Here is a 14536-nt window from a genome sequence, read left to right on the forward strand (position 1 = left end):
CCTTTGTTTCACCATTTTACCAGGATATCAGCACTGCTGACACAAAAATGACACAGAATATTGGAAATTCAGGAAAAATCAAGTTAGGGGCTTTGGAATGCACCCCTCCCATCCTCTCCCTGACAGTGATGACTATCAGAAAACCCATCTGGCCTCAGAACCCCCCACTGTGAAATGTTCCCCAAACTATCCCCTGCCACCCCAACCCCCTACCATGCTTCTACCTTAGATGCCAGGGATCCATTTCCAATTCAATATCTTTCTCTGACTGTGGTTTCCAGGGCACATTGTCCCTTGATTTGCCTGATGGCTCTGGTCTTCATAGAGCTTATAGTCAAAATAATAATGATGAAAATATTAATTCCAACTTATGAGCACCTACTATGTTCAAGCATTGCATTAAGTGGTTTATATGAATTAATTCATTAATATTCAGAACAACCCTATTGAAGCGGTGCTATAATTATCCTCATTTTGCTGATGAGGAAACTGAGATGAGTGAATTTAACAATTTGCCAAAATTGTCATAGACATAGCACCCCAAACCCCAATACATATTCAGGTTTTCTCACTTTGGAGCCCCTCTCCTAACCACTATACTATGCTGCCTCTCTAGTAGTCTACTCTAATTTCCAAACATTTCACCAAATTTCAAGGGATCTCAAACTCAAAGATGGTTATCATAGATTTATTCCATGTTTCAAGCAGGATCTGACACCCTACTTCTTTCTAGAAACGTGTGTACTTGGTATCAGGAAGATGGTGTTTTGCCCTAATTGAGCAATTCAAACTGCCTTCCAAGGATTTAAAAAAAAAAAAAAATGCACTTGTCCTTTGCGTGTTCTCATTGTTCTCAGAACAATATAGGCACATCAGGTAATCCTGCACCATTTAAATATTTTTTCATGTTTCATAAAGGTTAATCCACATAAATGTTATTCATTTATTTAACAAATATTTATTCAACTGTTCTAGGCACTGATGATACAAAAATGACACAGACAAAAATCTCTGCACCCATGGAACTTACATTCTTTTAGAGGAGACACGGTAAGCAAGGTAAATATATAAATTATACAATATGTAAAATGTTGAAAAGTGCTAATGAGAATATAACGCAAAAAAGGGAGATATGCAATGTCAGGGAGGGGGTTGAAATTTAGATACTGGTGTCCAGGGAAAGCATCATGAAGAACATAACTTTAACATAAAGACCTATAGGAGTGAGGGATCTCCCCATGAAGATAAATAGGAGAGGAAGCAGAGGCAGTCTAAATTGGGAGTATGCCTGGCATGTTCCAGAAACACCAGGAAGTCAGTGTGGCTGGAAGACAGAATATGAGGTGGTGGGAGTGGAGGATGGGGTGGGACAGAAACAAGAAATAAGGTCAAAAAGTAGAGGATGTTGGGAGTGGAGAGATGGCGGTATTCAGATCATGAAGAACCTTGTAGATTATTATAAAGGATCTGGCTTTTATCTGAATAAGCTGGGAAGCAATTGGAGGGTTTTGAGCAGAGGAGTGACAAGATCTGACTTTTGTTTGAATGGGATCCTCTGGTTGCATACTGAGAATAGACTGCATTGGGGCAGGGGTAAAAGCAAAGAGTCCAGGTAGGAGATTATCACAATTCATGTGATAGGTGTGGTTGGCTTGGTGCCAAGGTAGCAATAGGAGAGATAAGAATTGATAGAATTCTGGATACGTTTTGGAGGTAGAGCTGATGGAATTTGCTGACAGACGTGGGGTATGAAAGAGAGAAGTCAAGAAAGACCATGAGGTGTTTTGGTCTGAACAAATAAGAGAGTTGATTAAAAACTCCTTGAAGAGAGAATGAGCCACACATATTCACTTAATAAATAATGAATATAAATTTTAAAATACTAAAATGAATTGAAATTCCTCTGAAAAGTGTTAAATATGTGTAAAGCAAAAATAGGATAATAGGAAGGTGTGTTATTAAAATATAGGATGCTTCTACATTTAAATGTGACATTGATACTCCCAAGTACCCCCTAAATAAAAAGAAAGGCTTAATTCTTTCCACAGTGATATTCAGCTAGTAGATACTGAACACAGCATAAAAATATTTTCCAGAAAATCTGATAGTCAGATTTTGATATTTATTAAGGACTTTCCATATTGAGTTTAATTAAGGATTTGATTATGAATTCTACCTTGAAGGCATGATTACTACTTATCTCTTCACTCTTGGGCCAAAGAGAATTACAGATGCTGAATATCTCTCTACTGCATCTATGAAATAGTCATTAGTTTGAAAAGGCATCTCTTTTCTTAGTGCTGAAAATTGCCTGGAGAAATTTAACTCATTCAGCTTTTATAATAATCCTATAAGGAATCCTGGGTGTATTTTTAATATTATAACTAAGAAGCTATATGAGTCATCACAACTAATTTCCTGATAAATATGCAATTGTCTTTTATTACCCTTTTATTATCACACATTAGGCTTTTATTCCTGTTAATATGGTCAAATATGATAGAGAAATAATGTTACTTTCTCAGAGGGTATATATAAAGTTCACTACCCACATTCATTATTTAACTAAGCATCTTCTTTTCTAGCTTTCCCATTTCTAACATGTCAATGGAAAAACATCACCATGGAAGACTCGCTCTTTAAGGAACCCTATTATTAACTAAATCCTTGGATATCATAAAGAGCTGAAAGGTTACTGCAATCCATTTTAGCTCTTAAAAACTTTTGAAACATGCTGTTAAATGCGTGAGGAATCATATGGCTATTCAACAAAAAGGAACTCCTGGGACATAGGTGGTGTCTCTTTCCTAAGGAATTGAGAGGCTAGAATATCATAAACTGGCAACATATGGCAGCCCCACAGTCCCTCCAAAAGTAATGTTGTTCTGCCTTTTTCTAACTGCACACTCCTATCTTATCTCCTTTCTGCTTCTTTCCACCAACATCTGCTATGACCCATTCTTAGCCTCAGAAATATTTAGAAACTTTAGTTTCCTTTGAAGATGGTAAGAATGGTTAAAGAAGCAATAATCACATTGTACAATCAAGCAGTAGGAAGGGAAAACAAGCAAGAATGAATACCTCCCCTTGCTCTCCCTTTGCAAATAATCTGGAAAAACTAATCCAAATGCTAGTGAAGCTTAAGAGTATTATGTGAAATTAATGACCAAGAAAGCAATGATCAAAACTGATTTAATCCAATCACTTAAAACAGCTACAATTTTTCAACCCCTGTATTTGAATGTGTAAAAATTATAACTTTATTAATTTCTTCTGTAACACCTCACTTTATGTTCAGACACACTCCTCCAGTAATATGGTAGAATGGGCTTGTACAAACACAAAAACCGGATTATTTTCATCTCTCAGGTTCATACTTTGTGACATCAGGTTGGTAGTTTGAAATTGGCTGTGGTAGGAGTACTTACTCCATGGAAATCATCAAATATTATAAATTTGAATTTTTTTGGTTTCATTTTGTTGCAGGACAACCAGCTATTAAACATTTACCAGTATACTACTGCTCTCTCCATGACAGAAATGTAATCCTAGGCAGTTACAGATAAACTTTCCCTTCCTCCTCTTTCCCCTAGAGGAACGTCTACAATCTAAGGTGCTTCTGTATTATCCATGCATCTGGGGAAGAGCTCTAATCATCACCTAGCATCTGTCTACCATGACATCCTCTGGGATGTTCATATAATACATCTAGTCCTCAGTTATCATCTCCTTCCATGGTGACAACCATCAATGACATACCACTACTCCTGAATTGTGTGCTCTAATCTGCCTTCCACTATAGCATCTCTTTGTTACTATTGTGAAGTCTCTGGGTTTGCCTACTCTCCCTTGACTGACTTCTGCATACCTCCCTCAGGGACCAGGAAAATGTGCAATACCAGCAGGTTACTCTTGGTCTGGGAAATGCAAGTTTTGGTGGATTATCTCAGACTCTTTTCAGGCCCGACATAATCTTGTCATCATAGGCATTCTGTTGCTGCTATACCACACCAGGAGTATAAGGAATTCCAGGCCTTGTCATTTGCTGAGACACTTTCTAGAAGATAAGACATGCATCTTCATTGCTCAGGTTGCAAGGTATGTCAAAGGTTCGGTTCCTCTGCCCTGAGAGTCTGCCTACGGAGATGGCAGGAGGCAGGGTCCCTGCTCAGTGACCTGTAGATCCCTGCTTTTCTGTCTAACACCCCACTTTCTCTTACTCCATCCAAAGAAAATTTTTATTTTCCCCCTTCGGTAAGGGAATGGCAGGGGAGCGAGTAGGGAAACTATCTTGATAAATACTTTTCTTTATCTGTAATTTATACCAAGATCTTGGCCTTGAGTTCTTTCGGCAGGTACATGGCCTCCTCAGCTATATGTAAAACCTCTTGCTTAATGTGGTGGAGAAGGATTACAGAGAAAGTAAATATCCAATTCCCATTTTTTTCTTCTGCTTTAAATCCCAAACATAAATATGACAATTTTCCAGGAAGGAGAAAAAGACAATATTATGTTCTCCATCACCAATGTGAAAATGCAACATGAGAGTTTACCTTTCTAGTTAAAGAAATATGAAGTGTACCTGGGTAGCTCAGTTGGTCAAGCATCTGACTTTTGATTTCAGCTCAGGTCATGATCCCAGGGTTGTGGGATCGAGCCCCACGTCGGGCTCTGCACCGAGCATTGAGCCTGCTTAAAATACTTTCTCTCTCTCTCTCTCTCTCTCTCTCTCTCCCTCTCCCCCCCCCCCGCACTCTCCCCTGCTTGTGCACTCTCTTTCTCTAAAATAAAATTAATAAATATATTAATTAAAAGAAATATGAAAGGGGGGAGTGTTTTCTCTGATCCTTCTCTGATGTGATTCTTGATCACTTCAGGTTTTATTCTTTGCTCCTTTCTCTGTATTTATCCATGGATTAAGTATCATTTATTAGTGACATCTCCCACCATTTTAGACAAAGTCAGACAAAATTAAAACCCTCCATAACCTGCTCCTCCAGGACTATGGCCTAGTTTTAATCTTCACTCCTTTCTCAGTATTCCTGCTGGAAGCCATCAATATTCAGATTGTTCTTCCAATCTCCACATTAATGGTTGATTTCTATAATATTCCTTTCAGAAAGGCAGCCTCATCATAACACTGGAAATAACTGTGTTTTCAGATGTTTCCCTAATTGTCTTTCATGCAATAATAAATATAATTAAAAGAATATTAATAAATTGCAGTGAATCCATTTTGAGTATTAAAATTTGTGGAATCAGTTTTCCTACCAATATTCTTCTTTTAGAATCACATTCAGAACTTAAACTGCAAATGTTTATTTTTATTGAAGAAAGGTAGTTTGCTAAACATATTTAATATCAGGAATAAATATGAATTTGTGTGAGAGAGAATTGATTTAGTGCCAATCATGTGTCATTGTTTTAAAGGTAAATTAGAGAGCTGTTCCCAAAACAAATTTAAATAAAAACCTCTCTCTCTCTCTCTCTGTCTCTCTGTCTCTCTCTCTCAGACAAACATTTAAACATAAATATGCAAGGCAAAAGATCCACTTTCATCTGGGTAAAAATGTATGCTGAAAAAATTGTTAAGAATAAGACAACGTAATCCTATGCTAAGTGCCAAATGTTTGGTAGCAACAACAGAAAGTACTGACTGCAAGAATTTAAAGGAAGGGAGTACTCCAAGCTAAGACTGTCAGTCAATGAAGATTCCAAAAAGGAGGCAGAATTTGAGGAGGGCTTTACAGGATACCAAGGATTGAGACAGTTGTAGAGGAAATGAGAAATGTTTTGGAATAGGGAGAGTGGCATTATCATGGTGACCATACTTAGTTGTTTTCAAAAATAGAAAGTGAATACATCTCATTAGAAGGGTAGAATGAGAGCTCAAGAAAGGTAAAACTGGAAGAGCGATTGGGAGCAGATCTGGAGGTCTTTAGGTGGCCTATCAATGGGAACTTCAAAGGATACTATGTAAAAAGTGAAAAGACAACCCACATAAAGGGAGAAAATATTTGTAAATCATTTATCCATTAAGCATCTAATATCAAGATATATAAAAAATTCTTACAACTCAACAATAAAAAGACAAATAGTTGAGTTAAAAACTGGGGAAAGTACTTGAATAGATATCTCTCCAAGTAAGATATACAAGTGACCAATAAGCACATGAAAAGATGCTCAATAGCATTAATCATCACGGAAATGTAAATGAAAACCACAATGAGATTCTACTTCACACTCACTAATATGGCTTTAATCAAAAAGATAAATAATAACATGTTAACAAGGATGTGAAGAACTCAGAACCATCCTACACTGCTGGTGGAAATGTAAAATGGGACACCTACTGTGGAAAACAGTTTAATCATATGTTAATCATACGTTTATGTTGCCATATGACCCAGCAATACCACACCTTGGTATATGCCCAAGAGAAATAAAAACATGTTCACACAAATACTTGCACACAAATGTTCACAACAGCATTATTTATAATTGCCAAAAGATAGGAACAACCTAAACACCCACCAAGCAAAGAAAAAATACATAAAATGTAGTGTATTCATGCATTGGAATATTATTTATCCATAAAAAAGAATGAAGTACTGATAAATACCACAATATGAGTAAACCTTGTAAACATTATGCTAAGTGCAAGAAGCCAGACACAAAAAGCATACATTATAATATTCCATTTACATACAAAATGTTCAGGATAGGCAAACCCATAGAGACAGAAGGTAGATTCATGGTTGCGAGGAGCTGGGAAGAGGGGTGAATGGGGAGTGACTGTTAACCGGGATGGAGTTTTGATGGAAGGTGATGAAAATATTCTGAATCAGTTAGTGGGATGGTTGTACAATTCTAAGAATATACTGAAAACTGAATTGTATATTTTAAAATTGAGACTTTTATGGTACATGAATTATATCTCAATAAGAAAGAAAATCTACATTAAGAAAAAATAAGGAACTGTATCTTTTAAACCTTAAGCAGCCACGGAATATTTTTGTGTAGGACAGCAACCTGTTCACATTTGCATTTTGATCTGTCTTGTCCCTTGACCTACAACAGTGTTTCTCACAGTGAAACAGTTTCTTTCTTTCCTTTTCCATGCAGCCTCCATTTCCTGCCCCAGTCTTGCTCCCTGACCCTTGCCATCTGGCACCCAGTTTCATCACATTATTAAAATTCTTCTCTTAAAAGTTACCAAAAAGTTTCTTGCTACTAATCTAGGAGGTAGATGCTTATTTGTGCTCAAGAAACTAAATCTTTTTGTTTTGTGGTAATGATAACCACATTTTCTTGTAATTCCCTGTTCCTCATCTCTCTGAACACCTTTTTCCCCCCTCCTGTCCCGTAAAGGAAAGATATGCCCCTCAAAGATGTATTTCTGATCCTTTTACCTTCTGGAGCTGTTGGTGATCTTATCCAACCCCTGATTTCTGTAGGACTTGAAACTCTCTGCCCCAGCATCTCTCCACAGCTCCGGTCCTTCATTCCTTACTGCTGGAATGAAGCAGTCTACCTAAATAGATGGAAAAGTTTGCTCAGTCTCAATTTGACTTAAATGAAGCATACAAACTTTCTCTTATGTTTTCTCTATCTGTCACAATCTTAGTATCTTCACAATCACTCCAGCTCAAAAATCATAACATTTTTTCACTCTTTTTATCCAACCAGCTGCTAAGACCTATAGACTCTGCATTCGTATCTCTCACTTCTATGCTTTATTCTTCGTTCCCACTGAAAACAACCTAATCCAAGTATTCATTTTACACCTTGACTGGAATATCCTACCTTATATCTCTGTCATATTCATCCTTCAATACGTGGTTCAAACATCACTATGTCCATAGTGCCTTCTCCAACTTCTCTATGGAGAAGTGACCTCTCCATCCTCTAAAGGCTTCCCATGCTCTGTCTACATCCTCACAGTTACAGTAATTCGCATCAGATAAAGTAGAGAATATTAACTTCCCCACTACTGGAAGCTCCTGGAGTTAAGAAACATTGCCACTAGGATATACTTTGCCATTTAAAATATCTACTACATTGCTTTGTACCCAATTAGTTCCTAAAGGAATTTAAGATAGCCAGTGTTTTATACAAAATAGGCCTTCGATAACTTTTTGTTCACTGAACAAATGATCACATAATCTTTTATTTTTTATAAGAACTTCTCTTAGGTATCACTGATCATTTGCAGCCAGAATTAAGAAGATAAAAAAAAAATACTTATCACAGACAGGTCCCCAGCTTACTTATGTCCCACACATGCAAATAGGACCCCATCTAGACTAAAATAGGAATTCCCCTTCCCTCTGCTGTTACTGCTACCACAAAGTTCTTATCCCTTCAGAGGGAGAAAACCACTGCCACTGCACCACCCCCCCCCCCCGACTTTCTGCCATGCACAGGGGATTGGTGAAGATAAGGTCAGAACTTTAGGCCCCTGGGGGGTATCATTTCCCCCAGCCATTTCCTATCATCCCTATCACCCTGGGCATCTCAGCCCCCTGACTCCCGTTCCAGTCCCATAGCCATGCTCATTCAACACCCTATCCTGCTAAAAATTCTTCTCTGGCCACAGGAACCACCACTGGTGCCTTCAGTCCCCAACACTCCAAGTCCTGTGGTTGCAGACTAGGAAGGGCTCTGACTTAGGATGGGGAGAATGACCTGCCCTGACATTTTAGGGCACTCTGAATACATTTTCTCATAGATATATTATTGAAGATAATAATTACCTTCACATGTCAACCAAGAAACTCCATAACCACTTTTTACAATGTTTTCATGGAAAAATGGCTTCTGAGTTTTAAATTCAGGAAACAGTGCCTTAGGCTCTTTTGGACAAAGCGAACAAATATTTTGGGTGAAACCCAAGTAGGTACTTGATTTTCCAACTAACTTAAATGTGTGAACTTTTAAAAGTGAAATCATTCAAGGTTTTAATATTTAACATGATGAGAACTTTTTAGGCACCCTTCAATCTGCTTTAGATTTCTCTACATCACCTTAGGAAGATGTTATACTGCTGACAACTAGGTGTGATTTTGTCACATCAAAATACATATACACCTGCGCTTAAGACAAAAAGGTGATTGTGAATAAGGCTCACAGTTCGAAGGTACAGCAGGATGGTATAGAGCAGACGGTTTGATAATGAGAAATTATAGTTTCCTGCAATTCTTGAGGACCAAAGGGAGGGAATTACTTGCTTTATGCTGGCAGCAATTTCCTTAAACCCTGTGAGATGGCATAGCTCAAGCTGTTGCAAATGTAGACAGAGTAGCTACCAGCCACAGCTCTTGGTTGGAGCAAGATTCCCTGAGGCATGAAATACATTGAAAAGCCTTTCTAAATAGGATTGATCACTTAATTTGACTGTTTTAGAGAAAATCCTACATAGTCTTCATTTCTAGCATTTGTTCACAGTTTCCTGGAAGCTTATTAATTATTTCTACCATATATGTGGGTATATACATTCATATATATTTTAATTAGGTACTCTAATCATAGAGATCATCATCAATATACTGTATTAAAAGTGTTAGACATTAGTTACAGAATATTCCTTTAGCTTGGCTTTCACAATATGGTACCATCAACACCAAGCTCTTCCTCTGAGAGAAAAAATTAAGTCTTTAGATGCATGTTGGTGTCTTTTTTTTGCAAGATGGGTGTGGTGACATCAACCATTGCCACTAGTCCTCAAAACAGAGCAACCAGCAGCACAAAGAGGATCATCATGTTTAAAAACAGAGAAGCTGGTATCTGTTTTGTTAACCGCACACTTCATTTCGAGGGGTTAACTTTTGCCTCTCACTTATACTTTCTCTTTCATGAATGAGCAATTAATTACTTAGCCGCTGTCGCTGTTTCAGAGCTTCAGTTTACAATAGCCTTTTGTTTTCTTGCACACTAAAGAGCTTTGAAGGATTTCAATCTTCAAAAACACAGAGCACTTTCTTTCTCTTTATTTCTGAACACAAAAAAAGTGTCTATTCTTATGTATATTTAATAACAGTCTTCAAAAAAGAGCCTTATTGTGCACCTTAACATGATCTGATTGATTCTTGCAGCTAAGTCAAAGGAACACATACAAATCTTAGCTCTGGGAAACATTTTCTATTTAAGAATTTTAAAGTGTAAACTTTATAATAAAGTAGGGGAGAACATGTAAATATGTTGTATTTCATTTTAAATACAGTTAAGCACAGTTTAAACACAGCCAACTCTTTCCAGATGATAATGTGACTTGGATAATGAAGTGCTTCGTCTTAAGTCACAGAAAGTTCAGTGCTGTTGCAGCTTACAATTACAGGGGGAGCTCTGTATGTCCTTATTTAAATATGTTTATCTCTTGACAACAAGGAGATGCATGTATTTATGTATACACATATATACAGTCTTCACAGGCAGAGGAAAATAAAAGACTGAGGCATTATCTGATAGAATTACTGTCTGTTGATAATACCTGAGACGTAAGTCCCTCATATCCCTCTTTTATTTTTTTTTAATATATGAAATTTATTGTCAAATTGGTTTCCATACAACACCCAAGTCTCATCCCAAAAGATGCCCTCTTCAATGCCCATCACCTACCCCCCCCCACCCCCCATCAACCCTCAGTTTGTTCTCAGTTTTCCCTCTTTTATTTCTTAAAAACAGATGTGGGTAAGACAATGAATCTGGCTAGGATAATAAAACTTCCATCCATTTTGAATATATTTTTGTGTATGGTGTAAGAAAGTGGCCCAGTTTCATTCTTCCGCATGTTGCTGTCCAGTTTTGAGCACTGGGTGTTAACATGTAAGCGATGAATCACTAAATTCTACTCGTGAAGCCAATATTACACTATATGTTAACTAACTAGAATTTGAATAAAAACTTGAAACAAAAATAAATAAAAATAAATAAAAGCTCAGATAACAGCATTTTTCTGCAATAAACTATTTTTTAGTTGTTAAAAAAAAAACCTTCCATTATCTAGAATGGTTATGGAATTGAAATGTTAATTTAATAGTCTGATTAATTCAGCATTAAGTAGTACATACTTTCTCCTTTAACCCATGAAATTAAAAATGCAAATAATTCAGTTAAATATATAAAACAATTTCTATCCCTGGTAAAGATGAGCTGAACTTGGAATATACCTTTGTCTTGATATTAAAAAAAAATTCTAGTCCTGACACAAGTTTACTGATTATCAATCACTTCTTTCTCATAATATTGCTGAGATCCCATGAGTGAACACACACATGCACATCAGTTAACAGAGGGCTCTAAGTAGTTAAATTCCAGCAAATTGAGAATATACCATAAGTATCTCAGCTTCTTAGTTAATTTTATATTTTACAAATACAGTATTTTGCATTTAAAAATTTTTTTAAGTATTTGGTTTTTTTTAATTTTTTTAAGTTTGTTTATTTGTTTTGAGAGAGAGAGCAGGGGAGGGGCAGTAAGAGAGGGAAAGAGAGAATCCCAAGCAGGCTCAGTACTGACAGCACGGAGCCTGATGTGGGGCTCAAACTCACAAACTGTGACATCATGACCTCAGCAGAAACCAAGAGTCAGACACTTAACTGACTGAGCCACCCAGGCACCCCTGAATTTTTAAATGTTAATATCTTCCTGGCCCACTAGAGAGCTTATAAAGCATACTCCCAGCATTTATGTCAAAATCTTGTACAGAGTAAGACAGCAAGGCCAGGTATATACTGACCTGACAACCCATTATGCGATCACCTCTTGGCTCTGGTGGTCAGATACAATTTGCACTCTGGTAGTCGAGGTGACCACTGATGATGTCCTCCTGGGCTTGGACATATCCCTTTTCATCATCCTTCATTCAGTCAAACAGGGTTCAGAGTCAGAGTCATTCTACTAAGCGAGGCCCTTGGAGAATATCAGGAATCCAGTTAGGTTAGACTGACAAGAACCCAATTCTTTATAATTACCTCTCTGTACCACCATGGCATTTAGCGCCTCCAGTGGAGACAGGTGGAATTCAGGTGATCAAGAACTTCTCCACTGTGGGAGACCAGGATGATTTGGTTAATTCTGGCTACATTATCAGCTTTCCAATTTTGTAATTCTATCTTAATATGACTACATTGAAACATATATAACGTATAATGAACTGTTTGAAAATATTTCATGTTTTGGCTTAAATTATCTCTAGGACACACTATCCCTAGTGCAATTTTGAATATCTGAATATGTTATCCTATTATGTGGCCATAGTATAATTTATTTAACCAATCCCCTGATGCTGAAAATTAAGATATTTTCATTTGAACATTAAAACACCACTCTGCCATAACTATCCATGCAGTTGTACTCATGAAAGGATAAAGCTCAGTGGTTAAGGGCATAAATTTTGGTGCCCAGCAGAGGGAGATTTGGGTCCTGTCACTTTCTAATGGTATAATTTTGGATAAATCTCTTAACATCTCAAAGCTTTAGTTCTTTCATCTGTAAAAGGAAGATAATTTGACCTAATTCCTAGGGATTTTAAGAGCATCCAATGAGGAAGTACATGTGAATTCATGGTAAATAAATTAGTTTGTTCTTAAGTAGCTACCTATACTTATTTCCTTAAGATGAATTTATAGCGGTACCTGAGTAGCTTGGTTAGTTAAGCATCTGACTCTTGGTTTCAACTCAGGTCATGATCTCACAGTTTGTGAGATGGAGCCCTGCATCAGGCTCTATGCTGACAGCACAGAACCTGCTTGGGATTCTCTCTCTCCCTCTCCTCTCTGCTTCTCTCTCTCTCTTTCAAAATAAATAAATAAACTTGAAAAAAGATGAATTTATAGACATGAAATTATATTGTTAATGTACATTTTTAAGGTCCTTGACCCATGTTGCCTAATTGCCCTCATAGTATACAACTCCCAATAGCAATATCACATTATGCTGTAATAAGGTATGTGTTGGTTTGTATCTAGAATCATCAATAGGAGTTCTAGGTCTCGTTTCATGTGGGTACCTGTCACAGGGACATATACACAGCACATGCTCCAATCATTGTTTGTTTAGTGAATATCTATACCTTTCCTTCTGATATGAATAAGCACATCTGGTTTTTTTGTTGTTTTTCTTTTTTTTTTTTTAAACAGCACCACCTTTTCAGAGACAAGGCCCTCCTTGTCATCAATTCTGGAGGTCACCACTGCAGGCAAATAGAACAAGTGGGCTTCACAGTCAATGGCAGTGGTTCTCATCTAGGGAACGTATTTTAAAATGCAGATTTCTGTGTTCTGTTTGCAGAGATTCTGATTCAGGAAGTTCCATTTGTGGCCCAGGAATCTAATCTTTATTTACCACTTTCCAACCAACACCATTCCTGACACAGGTAGTGTATGTGTTCTATCCTGATAACCACTGATCTCTATAGTCTTTGCCTCACAATGCCAGAGTTCTTTAGGTTCCTTCCAATCCTGTGACTCTATAATGTATTTTTTAAAGGCATCACCAATCAAAACAAGCTCAGAGGCCTTATAACTTATCCATAATATTTGATAATTATTAAAAGATGCATTGTTGCTAAACTAGCCAGGCTTTCTGCTGATTTGGGGGAAGAACAAGTGAAACAAAGACAAATAGTTTATCTTGGTACCTGCCCACACATGCCAAATTCCATCCTGGTATCTATTCCCCGCATGGTAGGAACCAAGTTGGTCTGCTTCATTTTGACCAAAAGTAAACATTATGTTATCACTCCATATCATTCTCCTTGATCCAAATGCCCACAGAGGGGCTGGAAGTGGCCTCCAAAGAGGGTACCAACATGAAAACCCATGAAGGCAGAGCTAAACAGCTTTCCTGTCTCTTGCTTTCCTTAGTGAGCAGCCCAAAACCAACAGACCCAAGTGAAGGTTTGAAGAAGGTGGCCCTCAGAAAGTTCTTCAAGGAAAAGTCGAGGGTCACCAGCAAATTTAGCAACTGAGACCTAGAAGCCAATGCTCCTGAGAAAAGAGCATTCAAAGTGAAAAAGACAAATGATACTAGTAAAGAGCCTCTCTTAAGCTTGATTTCATGTAGTTTTGGCTTTGTGTAGTTCTTGGTACATCTATATCCAGCTTTTCTCAGAATGGTTCCCAATTACCCACCTACCCCGAGCCTCAGATAAGGAAACAAATGCTATCATACATCACTTTTCTCTTCTTATATAAAATAAAGATAGGGTTGTTAGGAGGATTACATTTGATGACTTAGCAGAATGCCTGTTACATAATACAGGGGGTCAGTCATTTTCCTTCTCTCTTCCTCTCTACCTTCACCCATCCTCACTCCCAAATCTGTCCTTCTGTATCTAAATAAGACTGCTAGTTCACATATCCCTATGTCTTACTTTTTAAGTAACCCACAAGAATTTGTTCAAAACATCATTACATACCAGCAATATTCATTATGGACTTTATAATAAAAGTATAACTCATGATTTATAACCCCAATCAATTTATAATCTGATAGGAAAGAGAAAACGAACATGCATATAGCAACTGGAGGACAA

General features: G+C 37.3%; 1 long non-coding RNA gene across 2 annotated transcripts in view; it reads left to right on the top strand.

The window, feature by feature from the left end:
• Nucleotides 1–973: 973 nt before the first annotated feature.
• Nucleotides 974–14536, top strand: part of LOC123583499 — a 38378-nt gene continuing 24815 nt past the window's right edge. For both annotated transcript variants that reach the window (XR_006704908.1, XR_006704909.1), the window contains exons 1-2: nucleotides 974–1059; nucleotides 13291–13375. This is a non-coding gene — a long non-coding RNA (uncharacterized LOC123583499). The remainder of the gene's footprint in view (nucleotides 1060–13290; nucleotides 13376–14536) is intronic.

Source organism: Leopardus geoffroyi, chromosome B3, assembly GCF_018350155.1.
Source record: "Leopardus geoffroyi isolate Oge1 chromosome B3, O.geoffroyi_Oge1_pat1.0, whole genome shotgun sequence".
In the NCBI taxonomy this organism is placed as follows: Eukaryota; Metazoa; Chordata; class Mammalia; order Carnivora; family Felidae; genus Leopardus; species Leopardus geoffroyi.